We start from the raw sequence: 11,112 nt of genomic DNA, 5'->3' as shown, positions 1-11,112 counted from the left end.
CGACTTATTGGACCAATCAAAGACGTCGTAGAATTGTGGGTAGTGTATGTATTATAACTTTTTGAAAAATAACAACACAAATTATTGTCCTTATTTCTTTAATAGTATAGTTATATATATATATATATATATTAGTACCAGATGGCCAGTCCGACACTGGGCTAATGATAATATTAGACATTATTTTTATTAGTAATAAAAAATAATAAAATCACTACAATAAAAGTGTTTTCTACGACTACCTCAAATACACCTTCACTGTAACACGACAAGACATTTATGTTTTCGATCAACGACCCAAATATCATTTTAAAACAGGACTTATTTATGTATCATATTATAATATGTTTGAGAAATAGTCTTTAATTCACATGGGATGTGAATACACAATAATAATAATTAAAATTGTAGCTAGTTAGTGCAAGAGACAAAGTGCATTTGCATCTGCGGATCACAGCACATCTGATAGTTGTTTTTTATTTATTTGATAGAGGAAAGTAATGTACTTGTTCCACACACAATGGGGCTCTACTAAACAGAAAAAGTTGAGTAAAACAAGAAGTTTTAGCTCAGCTGTAAAGTGCGACTTACCTCTGCAAAAGATTTTGTAGAAGGAACTCTGTTTCACCGTAGCTTAGACAACCATGGTCTGTTGTTATGTTTTGGATTTTAAATAAAAACAAATAAGTCTACGTCTACGTCTAGTTACGTCTAGTTACGTCCAGTCGCGCATTACGCGTTCTGATTGGACTTCCTTTTGAGTGTAGACAACCAATTAGAAACGTAGGATTTGCCGATTGCAGTCAACCAATCACACGCCGACATTCAAACCTGAACCTGCCGCTGAGGTCGACCGAGGTGTCTGGTAACCGTAGCCTACAGTATTTCTGGTGAGTCTGAATGAAATATTTTTTTATAACACTCACTGCTTACATTTTACTGAGCCTGAATTAATGTATTCTTTATTACACTCACTGTTTAAGTACTGCCCAGTTGATTTTTTGATGGTTTGGGAAAGCTAGCTAGCTAGTGGTATCAACTCAAGCTAGCTTTAGCTAAGTTAACTAGCTAGCTAGCTAGCTCGTAGACTTGTTGACAGGTAACGTTAGCTTAACGTTAAAGTTATCGCTGAGTCATTGTAAATAATATGTTACATTGTATTTGTTGTATATCCACTACCGAATATTGTTAATAGCGTACCCGGTTACCTTAAGGCTACTGCTAACGTTAGTTAAATGTCAGTGTCTTGGTCAAATCTCCGTCCCTACGTTACTTGGAGGCCTTTTAAATTAGATTGTATTTGTTAGCTAACTAGCTAAACACTAACGTTATGACAACATTTATATTGAATAACTTTACAGTTCTAGCTATATATAGATATATATACACAGTTACATGCAAGAGAAAGAGATAGCAAAAAATATATATTTGCAAGTTTAAAAAAATATTTGGAGACAGATTTTACGTTTTGAGAGGAAAAAAAATATTAGAGATTTCTTTTTCACACTGATACCAAAAAATATATATTTGAGAGTTTAAAAAAGTATTTTGAGAGAGATTTGTTTTGCTATTGTTATGAAAACGTTTTCTCTCAAATATTGTTTTTGTCATAAAATGCTTTTTTGCTATCAGTGTGAAAACCTTTGCTCTCAAACTTTTTTCTCTCAGTTCTTTTTTTTTTGCTTCTCACATGTAATAAGGAAACAATTCTAGCTCCATATCACAACACTATTTAATAAATTTGGCTAGTGGCCCAGGACGTCTTCCCCTCCCTCTCTCTCCAAATACTGTAAATGTTGCCTTCAGATGGCTGTAAAGAGTGAATAATAATAACGCCTAGCAACGGGAACGCTGGCGAGATTGACGCCGCTCCGTCTGGCTTGTTTGTTTTCGGTAATTTTGCTTTATTTTGCTTTTCCCTCACGAAAACGACGATGGTTTTTGGTTGATGTTCATCCTTAGCTGAAGTTACATGTGGCGACGCCTTTTTTGTCTTTTCTCCACCATAATTGTTTCTCATATTGGGGCCTGAGTCTGACATGACGGACCGTTGAAGTAACGCTGGCACAACTTGCTGCTGCTGTTGCTCGCCGCTTCTCCTGGCCGTTGACGCTGCCCAAAGTTTTGATCCCAAATTTGGGCCGGTAGACATCGTGTTTGTCTGTACCCGGATTTTTTTTTTTTTTATTTTTTCTTCTGCTGCCTGTTCGCCTGCTGTTGATGGAACTGCTGCAATACTCGGCTATTGACCTGCTCCGGTTGCGCTATCACCTGCCTGGACCTACGCCGGCGGCTCTACACCTTCACCCGGACATCGCCTTTCAGCCCCGCCGGAGATACATCCCCGAGGGTCCCGCAGGAATTTCCACCACAACAGCTCACAGGAATAAAGTCCATCTGGTCCAGCTCTCGTCGCCCTCCACGCTCTACAACCGGGCGGTTGACCACAGCGTGTTAGCCTGCCTAGCCCGGTCGGCTAGCACCGCCACCAGCTGTGACACCTCACTCAACTTCGCTCTGCTCAACATCCGCTCACTGACAGGCAAGGGACAACTCATTCAGGACTTCATCTCCGATCGTAAGCTAGACTTTTTCTGTTTAAACCGAGACATGGCAACAGCCCAACATCTTTTCTGAAGTCAATGAATCCACTCCTAGTGGATTGTTTACATCTGTCAACCCCGTGGCTCTGGCAGGGAGGAGGTCTCGCGATAATATACCGCGAGAAGTGGAAGGTCTCGCCGGTGTCTGAGTCTGTCTTCAGCTCCTTTGAATCTGCTGTCTGCAAATTGTCTGGTCCCACTCCAACCATCATTGCTACTGTCTACCGCCCCCCTAAACCGAATAGTGATTTTTTAAATGATTTTGCTGCTTTCCTTACCCACTTATCCTCTCTCCTCACCAAATATATACTGCTGGGCGATTTCAATATCCACATGGACAATATAACCTGCCTCTCACCAAAGACTTCACCTCCTGCTTAGACAGTTTTGGATGTCAGCAACATACCCACTTTTCCGACACACTCCAAAGGACATATTCTGGACTTAATCTGCTGCTCTGGTGTCACCCATCTGACCTTACAGCAGATGAACTCTCCATAACTGACCATTTTCTCCCACATTTACAGTGAAACTCAGTCTCTCCATCTCAAAAATACCACGCCTTATTTCATTTCGGAACATAAAGAATCCACCCCGCCACCCTCACTTCAACTATCCACTCCTCCCGCCTTCCTGACACTCACAATCTCTCCACCCCGCGATGATCTGGTCTCTCATTACAACACTGGACTCCATAATATTTCTCAATTCTCTTGCACCGTTGAAAAGCAGATCTGTTTCTTTCTCCGTCTCCGCCCCTTGGTTCACCCCCGATCTGCGTCTCATGAAAGCCAAAGGTCGGCAACTTGAACGTCTCCATAGAAAAACTGGTCTCACTATTCACAAAGAATGTACAACAACCACATCCTACGTTACAAGGACTCTATTGCCAGCACCAAATCCCACTGCTACTCCACAATAATCACGGCCAACAAAGGAAACTCCAAGTCACTGTTCTCCTTACTTAACAATGTCACCCAACCCCTGGACTCTCTCCCTCCCCATTTGTACACTACCTCCTGCAACTCGGTAATGTCCTTTTTCACAGAAAAAATCAAGAACATCCACCAGCATCTTGGATCAATCCCTCACCTCAGCATCTCAGATAACCTTCATTCATCCACACACTCATTCTCCTCCTTCCGTCTCCCCACTATTTCAGAAATCACAGAACTCACCCGGAATTCAAGCCATCTACTTGTAAACTTGATCCCCTCCCCACCCAACTTGTTAAAGCCTGTCTTCCCTCCCTTGTCCCCCTCATCTCTGCTATCATCCACTCCTCCCTTACCACTGGAACCGTCCCTACATCCTTCAAACTGCTGCCATCACCCCTATTTTGAAAAAACCTGGTGCCGACCCATCCAACTTCAACAACTTCCGTCCTATTCCAATCTTCCCTTCCTCTCCAAAATTCTTGAAAAAACAGTTGCCTCTCAACTCCATTCTCACCTATCCCACAATAACCTGTATGAACAGTTCCAGTCCGGTTTCCGCCCCCTCCATAGCACTGAAACAGCACTCATCAAATCACCAACGACCTCCTCATGGCAGCTGATTCTGGACTCCTCACCATCCTCATCCTCCTCGACCTGAGTGCAGCATTTGACACCATCTGTCACACACCCTCCTCATAGGCTATCTTCCATGGCATCACCCACACTCCGTTAGACTGGTTTCACATCTTAACCTCTCTGGTCGCACACAGTTCATTCAACTCAAGTCCTGTGATCCATTCCCTCCTCCGTCACTTCAGGTGTGCCCCAGGGCTCTGTTTTGGGGCCCCTACTCTTCATCATTTACCTGCTTCCCCTCGGCAATATCTTCCGCAAATTTAACATTCACTTCCACTGTTACCCAATGACACCCAGCTCTACCTCTCCACCAAACCCTCGTCCACTCTCCCGCCCACCTCCCTTACGGATTGCATCTCTGAAATAAAAATCTGGCTCACCCAAACTTCCTCAATTAAACAGTAATAAAAACGAGGTTCTCCTCATTGGCACCAAAGCCACTCTTTCCAAAACAGACGGTTTTTCTCTCACAATTGACAACTGCTCCGTCTCACCCTCCCCCAAGGTTAAGAGTCTGGGTGTCATCCTTGACAGCACATTATCCTTTCAACCCCATGTCATAACAATTACCCGGTCTGCCTACTTCCACCTACGTAACATCATCGCCTCCGCCCCTCCCTACCCCCCACACTGCTGCAATTCTTGTCCACAGTCTCGTCACTTCCCGTCTCGATTTTTGCAACTCTCTCCTCTTCGGTCTCGCTCACAAATCCCTCCACAAACTTCAATTGGTCCAGAATTCAGCTGCCCGCATCATAACTCGAACCCCCTCCATCCACCACATCACTCCTGTCCTCCAACAGCTCCACTGGCTCCCGGTCCAGTTCCGTATCAAATTCAAAATCCTTCTATTAGCATTCAAGGCCATCCACAACCTCGCCCCCCCATATTTGTCTGATCTCCTCCAGCGTCCCACTCCCTTCCGCTCCCTCAGATCCTCTTCCTCCATAAACCTGTCTGTCCCCCCGCCCGTCTCACCACCATGGGGGGCAGAGCATTTAGCCGCTCTGCTCCCCGTCTCTGGAACTCACTACCCCCCAACTCAGAAACATTGATTCATTCCCCCATTTCAAATCACAACTAAAAACACATCTGTTTATAACTGCCTATTCCACTTAAATGTCTGTTGCTCCGCCTTTTCTGTTGTATAGTATTTGTTTTGCTGTATAGTATTTGTTTTTTCTGTTGGTATAGTATTTGTTTTGCTGTTGTATAGTTTTTTGTTTTTGTTTGCTGTATAGTATTTGTTTGCTGTTGTATAGTATTTGTTTTTGCTGTTTGTATAGTATTTGTTTTGCTGTTGTATAGTATTTGTTTTGCTGTTCTTAATTTATGAATTCCCTGTGCGGCGTCCTTGAGTGCCATGAAAGGCGTCTTTAATAAAATGTATTATTATTATTATTATTATTATTAATAATAATAAAGACAGTCCCCAGAGTGAAAGAATCCCTTATTATAGTACTGTCATGACAGACAAAGCTTACTCAGCCCAGCTGTCATTAAATTCTTCTACTGGTTGAAAAATCATGTAGAATAAAGTTATTGTTGCTGTAACAAAGCATTAACTCTTTACATATTACTAACCTAATTCATGTTTCTGTTGGTGCCATAGCAGCATGTGCCATCTCATCAATGCATTGAATCAAATAGAAATGATCACATAGACAAGTTGTACTGGCAACTTTTGGGGCAAAGGATTTTTAACTGATTATGAGATATGGCATACAAACTTTGCCAGAGGGAAATGGGCTGAAAAGTGGATCAAATGTCAACTTCAGAAGTTATCTGTCCTCTACCTCAAAGTAATCTTCATCTGAAGAATCAGGGTCAAGCAGTTGTCATCCTGCTCTGATCACTGACCTTTTTTACACTATCATGCATTGTTATATTAGAAACTGAATATAGAATCATGTAAATAATGTTAAAATACTAATGTTGTGCTGTTACTGTGTCTAAGTGCACTTCAGTATCTATAAGTGAAGATGGCAACCCCAGTAATCCGCATCGTCAACCCAGAGGCCCCTGCCCACCGTCAACAGGCCGTACTGATGGTGACTAAAGAGGCCCGTTGCTATCGGGAGAAAAAGATGGTCTTCCCTAAACCTCCACAGGAACTGCTCTTCCAGGACCTTAATACCTTAATTAGGAAAAATCCAACCTTTAAGGGCACCCATTTTCTTTGTGAATGAATAATGTATTGTAAATAAATTAATGTTCTTCTTTAAAATATACAGCTCCTGCCTTAATTCAAAAAATTTAGAAAAATCCACATTTTAGAACACCAATAAAGTTCCATGGGCCTTTGGAATTAAAATAGCCTCCACCCCCCTACATCATCCCATACCCTTCACCATACGTAGAGATTGGCATGGTTTTATGTCAGTTAGCCCAATAGCTGGTTTGATTTGCATTGAGATATGAGCTTATGAAAAGTTCCCCATGCCAATCCCAAGGGAACTTTATCAGGATGCATAATACATAGAAGTTTTGAAAACCTATTTAATACCTTTCTGTTTACCAGAAACAGCTATGAAGTAGCTAGCGCTAATCCAACCAGAGTCCATTTTAAAAATACTAGTACTTTTAGCGTGTATAGAGCCAACATATTTTCACATTTACATCGGTAAAGTATGTGTTTATTTCAACCAACACTAGAGTTGTCATGGTTGGAAAAGTGTACAGAAAACCAAAAACGTCTTTTCATAGTTTTATTTGGTGTCTGTTGAGTCTGAATGAAGTGTGCTTTTCGATGCTAAAATGACTACATGTGCGCCTGCTCTACCAACTGTGCTAACTGGCCATGATCAGATACTCTTAGGTGGATCAGCCCTGCCTGGAGGCTGTTATATTTGTGGCTTTGGATTTTGGTCTCATCATTGTTCACATAAACCCTTAGTGTCATAGAGTCACAGTCATACAGTGTGTTATGTTGTTCTCTTGTCACTATCGTGAGTTTCACAGGAGACCTACATCTTGACTCTGTGTGACCTTGTGGCGCAATGGTAGCGCGTCTGACTCCAGTTCAGAAGGTTGCGTGTTCAAATCACGTCAGGGTCAGCGTATTTCATGAAGTGATGATTACGGTATCTGGTCTCTCTCATATAGTTTGTAACTGGCACACGTTTTCCCTGCTATTCAGTACTACTGCACTCCTAATTGGTGGGAGGCTGATAACACCCCCACAAGGGGAAAAATCAAAGTTTTAGAAGACAGATAGCAAGGTCAGCTTGTTACTTTTTCTGATTTGCAGAACTCATTCAACCTACCACATTCCTCTTTTTTATTTTACCTTCAATTAATATCAACACTCAAGGCATCCGGTGCCCCCTGGCAGTCTTTGCCCATCCATCCTGTCCATAAGTTATTTACTATGCAGCCTAATAACTGTTATCTAGGCTTTTCCAGTTCTTTGTGATATCTGGCCTCTGGCCTATTGAGAGGATCTGGGTACGTGACTGCCCTGGCCTGAGTATTGATATCAACTGGCACAATGTATGGTCTAGTATTCCAGATGTAGAACACAATCCAGACCATCAGCAGATTCACTACAGTTTCATTCATAGGACATGTCTCACCCCTGTGAAAATGCAACACATGAAAAATAATTAATAGCCCTTTATGCACTTTCTGCCCAATAAAAGCACAAAATCCATGTCTTCAAAAGATTTGGGAGTACTGATTAATGTTACTGTGCCTGCTACTGTCAATGTTTTGAGTCTGAATGATCTTTCAGCTTTTTAGCTCCCTAGAACACAAAAACGTGCTTATTGCTGGACTTACAGCTACAGAAAAAATGATTGCCTTTTTGTGTCTTTTTGTGTGTAGGTACAAAAAAAAGGATTTTGGCCTCATCCTTGTTCTCATAAGCCCTTAGTGTCATAGAGTCACAGTCATAGTGTGTTGTGGACGTACTTTTGTCACAACTGTGAGTTTCCCTGGAGACCTATATTGCATCCTGTGTGACCCTGTGGCGCAACGGTAGCGCGTCTGACTCCAGATCAGAAGGCTGCGTGTTCAAATCACTTCATCTGTCTTGATTAATGTTACTGTGCATGCTGACGGCGCATTCATGGATCACCGGGAAAGACCCTGGACACTTGGCACAACTTTGCGGACTCATTGTTGAGGTCAAGGCTGTAGCACAAGGCACCTTGACCTCAACCTGCGCATGTGATTCGTCCCTTGTCTTGTGTTGTGGGTAAAAAAAAATGTTTGAGTGTGGCCTCATCCTTGTTCACATAAAACCCTTAGTGTCATGGAGTCACAGACATAGTGTGTTGTGCTGTAATTTTTGACACAACTGTGAGTTTCCCAGGAGACCTATGAGCATCCTGTGTGGTCCCTGTGGTGCTACGGTAGCGCGTCTGATTCCAGATCAGAAGGTTGCGTGTTCAAATCACGTCAGGGTCAATAATCTACATACCTGTTTGATGATGTGCCGATTATGTTACCTGGTCACTTCCAGTCAGAATCTGTCCACAGGATTGTGTGTATTGTTACGTTGCTTAGAAACAGTAACATAGGGACTTTTTACCTGAGGTCCTTTTCTAAACTGTCTTATTGGCATCTGCCGTATGGATGAAATGTCTGTATTACAGCAACTCCAGACAATGTGAATATGTGGAACTATTTGGTACACTTTATAATACATGCAAGTCCACACACATTACAGTCTATAGTACTCCACAGTGCTGTTGAGACAGGACTGGCAATGCAAGACTACAGTCTATAAATAACTAAGCCATAAAGTAAAATAAAAAACTCACTGACAGTTTACATTATTAGTTTAAAATATGGATGAATCTAGATAAATTACATTCAGCAGTGTCTAAATTTATCTGGAAAGGCAAGCGGCCGCAATTTAAGATGTCAACTCTACAGAGAAGGAAAGAGGACGGTGGCCCCTCAGTTCCCAACTTCAAACATGACTTTTGGGCCTTTTGTATTGAGGTCTCTCCTCATTTGGTTCAAATCGCGTCAGGGTTAAAAGTTTTACACCTATTTTATGACGTGACAAATGCATTATCTGGTCGTTTCCTTGACCTCAACCTGAGCATGGGATTCGTCCCTTGTCTTGTGTCTGTCTGTGTGTGTCTGTTTGTGTGTGGGTGAAAAAGAGAACGAAAGAGAGGCTATGATGGCTGAAGTTGCCCACAGCGGTCTGTGCTCACAGTCTTAATGGTTATGCTAATATTCACAGTAATTACATTGTCACTACTCTGACACGACCCCAAAGGCCCCTGGTGGATGTACCATCTGATGGATGCTGATGTGGTATGACGACTAATGTAACAGCAGTTTTTTGTCAAACAATCAAAGTTTCATAATAACTAGAGATGGGAGTTGATCAGCTACTTCTAGTTTATTCACTTTTTAAATATTTTTCCGCTTTTTTTAATGGATAGGACAGCTCAGATATAAATGGGGAGAGAGGAGCAAGACATGCAGGAAACCGTCACAGGTCGGACTAGACTTGACCTTCTTCATTGAGAAATAAACCTCTTTACATGTGCGCCTGCTCTACCAACTGTGCTAACTGGCCATGATCAGCTACTCTCAGGTGGATCAGCCCTGCCTGGAGGCTGTTATATTTGTGGCTTTGGATTTTGGCCTCATCATTGTTTACATAAACCCTTAGTGTCGTAGAGTCACAGTCAAACAGTGTATTGTGTCCTACGCTTGTCACAACTGGCAGTTTCCCAGGAGACCTCTGTGAGTACTCTGTGTGACCCTGTGGCGCAACGGTAGCGCGTCTGACTCCAGATCAGAAGGCTGCGTGTTCAAATCACGTCAGGGTCAGCAGTTTTCATACCAGTTTTCATGACGTGCCAAATATGTTATCTAGATTAGATTCAACTTTATTGTCATTACACAGGTACAGGTACAAGGCAATGAAATGCAGTTTGGGTCTAGCCAGAAGTGCAACAGCAGTAAGTGCAGGATATACTATACAATGGTTTCGTAAGTGCAGGACATGTATATGTACTAAATAAATATAGAAATGTATACTATTATAAACATAATTTTACAGATGGGTTGGTCCTATGAACATAAAATATAGATAACAAGTATTGTGAAGTACAGTGAACATAATATACTAATGGTTTACAGAGTTTACAGGTGAATATGTACTATGAATACAGGATTGTTTGTATTGTTACATTGCTTGCCAAAAACAGCATTGGGTATTTCTTACCTGAGTTCTGAGGTTCTAACCAGGAGTCCTTCTACTAAACTGTCTTATTGTCATCTGGTGCATGGATGAAATGTCTCTATTACAGCAACTCCAAACAATGTGAATATGTGGAACTGTTAGGTACACTTTATAATACATGCAAGTCCACACACATTACAGTCTATAGTACTCCACAGAGCTGTTGAGACAGGACTGGCAATATAAGACTACAGTCTATATAAAACTAAGCTATGAAGTAAAATAAAAAACTCACTGACTATTCACAGTATTAGTTTAAAATGTGGATGCTGTTCGCGGCAATATGCCATCAAGCAGCATACATATACTTGTTTTGCTTCACAGGACAATCATTGTATGTTTATGTACTTTAGGAATTAATACACTAGCCACACTGGACATGACTTTCAGTACTTTGCACTTGAAAAGATATGACCCCGACGTGATTTGAACACGCAACCTTCTGATCTGGAGTCAGACGCGCTACCGTTGCGCCACGAGGTCCTGTAATCCCAGCATGGCCATAACAACAAATTATAACAAAAGATTTTTAATATTTTTCAAAACAGTGTTCAGTGTTTTTACTGTGTGCTTTTATGCCACTGTTTTAATCAATAATTACACATCAAATATTCATGGTGAATATGCGATGCATGAAGGACATTTTTAACACTCCCTCCTCACAACAAAGGAGTCTCGTGGGCGACTGAACAGTACTTTGTTCTGCCCATACTGTTTCTTC

At 41.7% G+C, this 11,112-nt stretch overlaps 4 non-coding genes across 4 annotated transcripts; 3 read left to right on the top strand and 1 right to left on the bottom strand.

Annotated features, from left to right (window-relative positions):
• Positions 1-7,162: 7,162 nt before the first annotated feature.
• On the top strand, positions 7,163-7,234 carry trnaw-cca (transfer RNA tryptophan (anticodon CCA)). The gene has a single exon. It is a non-coding gene; the product is annotated as a tRNA-Trp (tRNA).
• A 1,281-nt stretch (positions 7,235-8,515) lies between these two features.
• trnaw-cca (transfer RNA tryptophan (anticodon CCA)) lies at positions 8,516-8,587 on the top strand. The gene has a single exon. It is a non-coding gene; the product is annotated as a tRNA-Trp (tRNA).
• Positions 8,588-9,904: 1,317 nt separating this feature from the next.
• trnaw-cca (transfer RNA tryptophan (anticodon CCA)) lies at positions 9,905-9,976 on the top strand. Its single transcript has one exon. It is a non-coding gene; the product is annotated as a tRNA-Trp (tRNA).
• An 826-nt stretch (positions 9,977-10,802) lies between these two features.
• Positions 10,803-10,874, bottom strand: trnaw-cca (transfer RNA tryptophan (anticodon CCA)). The gene has a single exon. It is a non-coding gene; the product is annotated as a tRNA-Trp (tRNA).
• Positions 10,875-11,112: the final 238 nt, after the last annotated feature.

Source organism: Etheostoma spectabile, chromosome 22, assembly GCF_008692095.1.
Source record: "Etheostoma spectabile isolate EspeVRDwgs_2016 chromosome 22, UIUC_Espe_1.0, whole genome shotgun sequence".
NCBI lineage: Eukaryota > Metazoa > Chordata > Actinopteri > Perciformes > Percidae > Etheostoma > Etheostoma spectabile.
The sequence above is the reverse complement of the archived record's forward strand: the minus strand, read 5'-3'. Positions and strand labels throughout refer to the sequence as shown.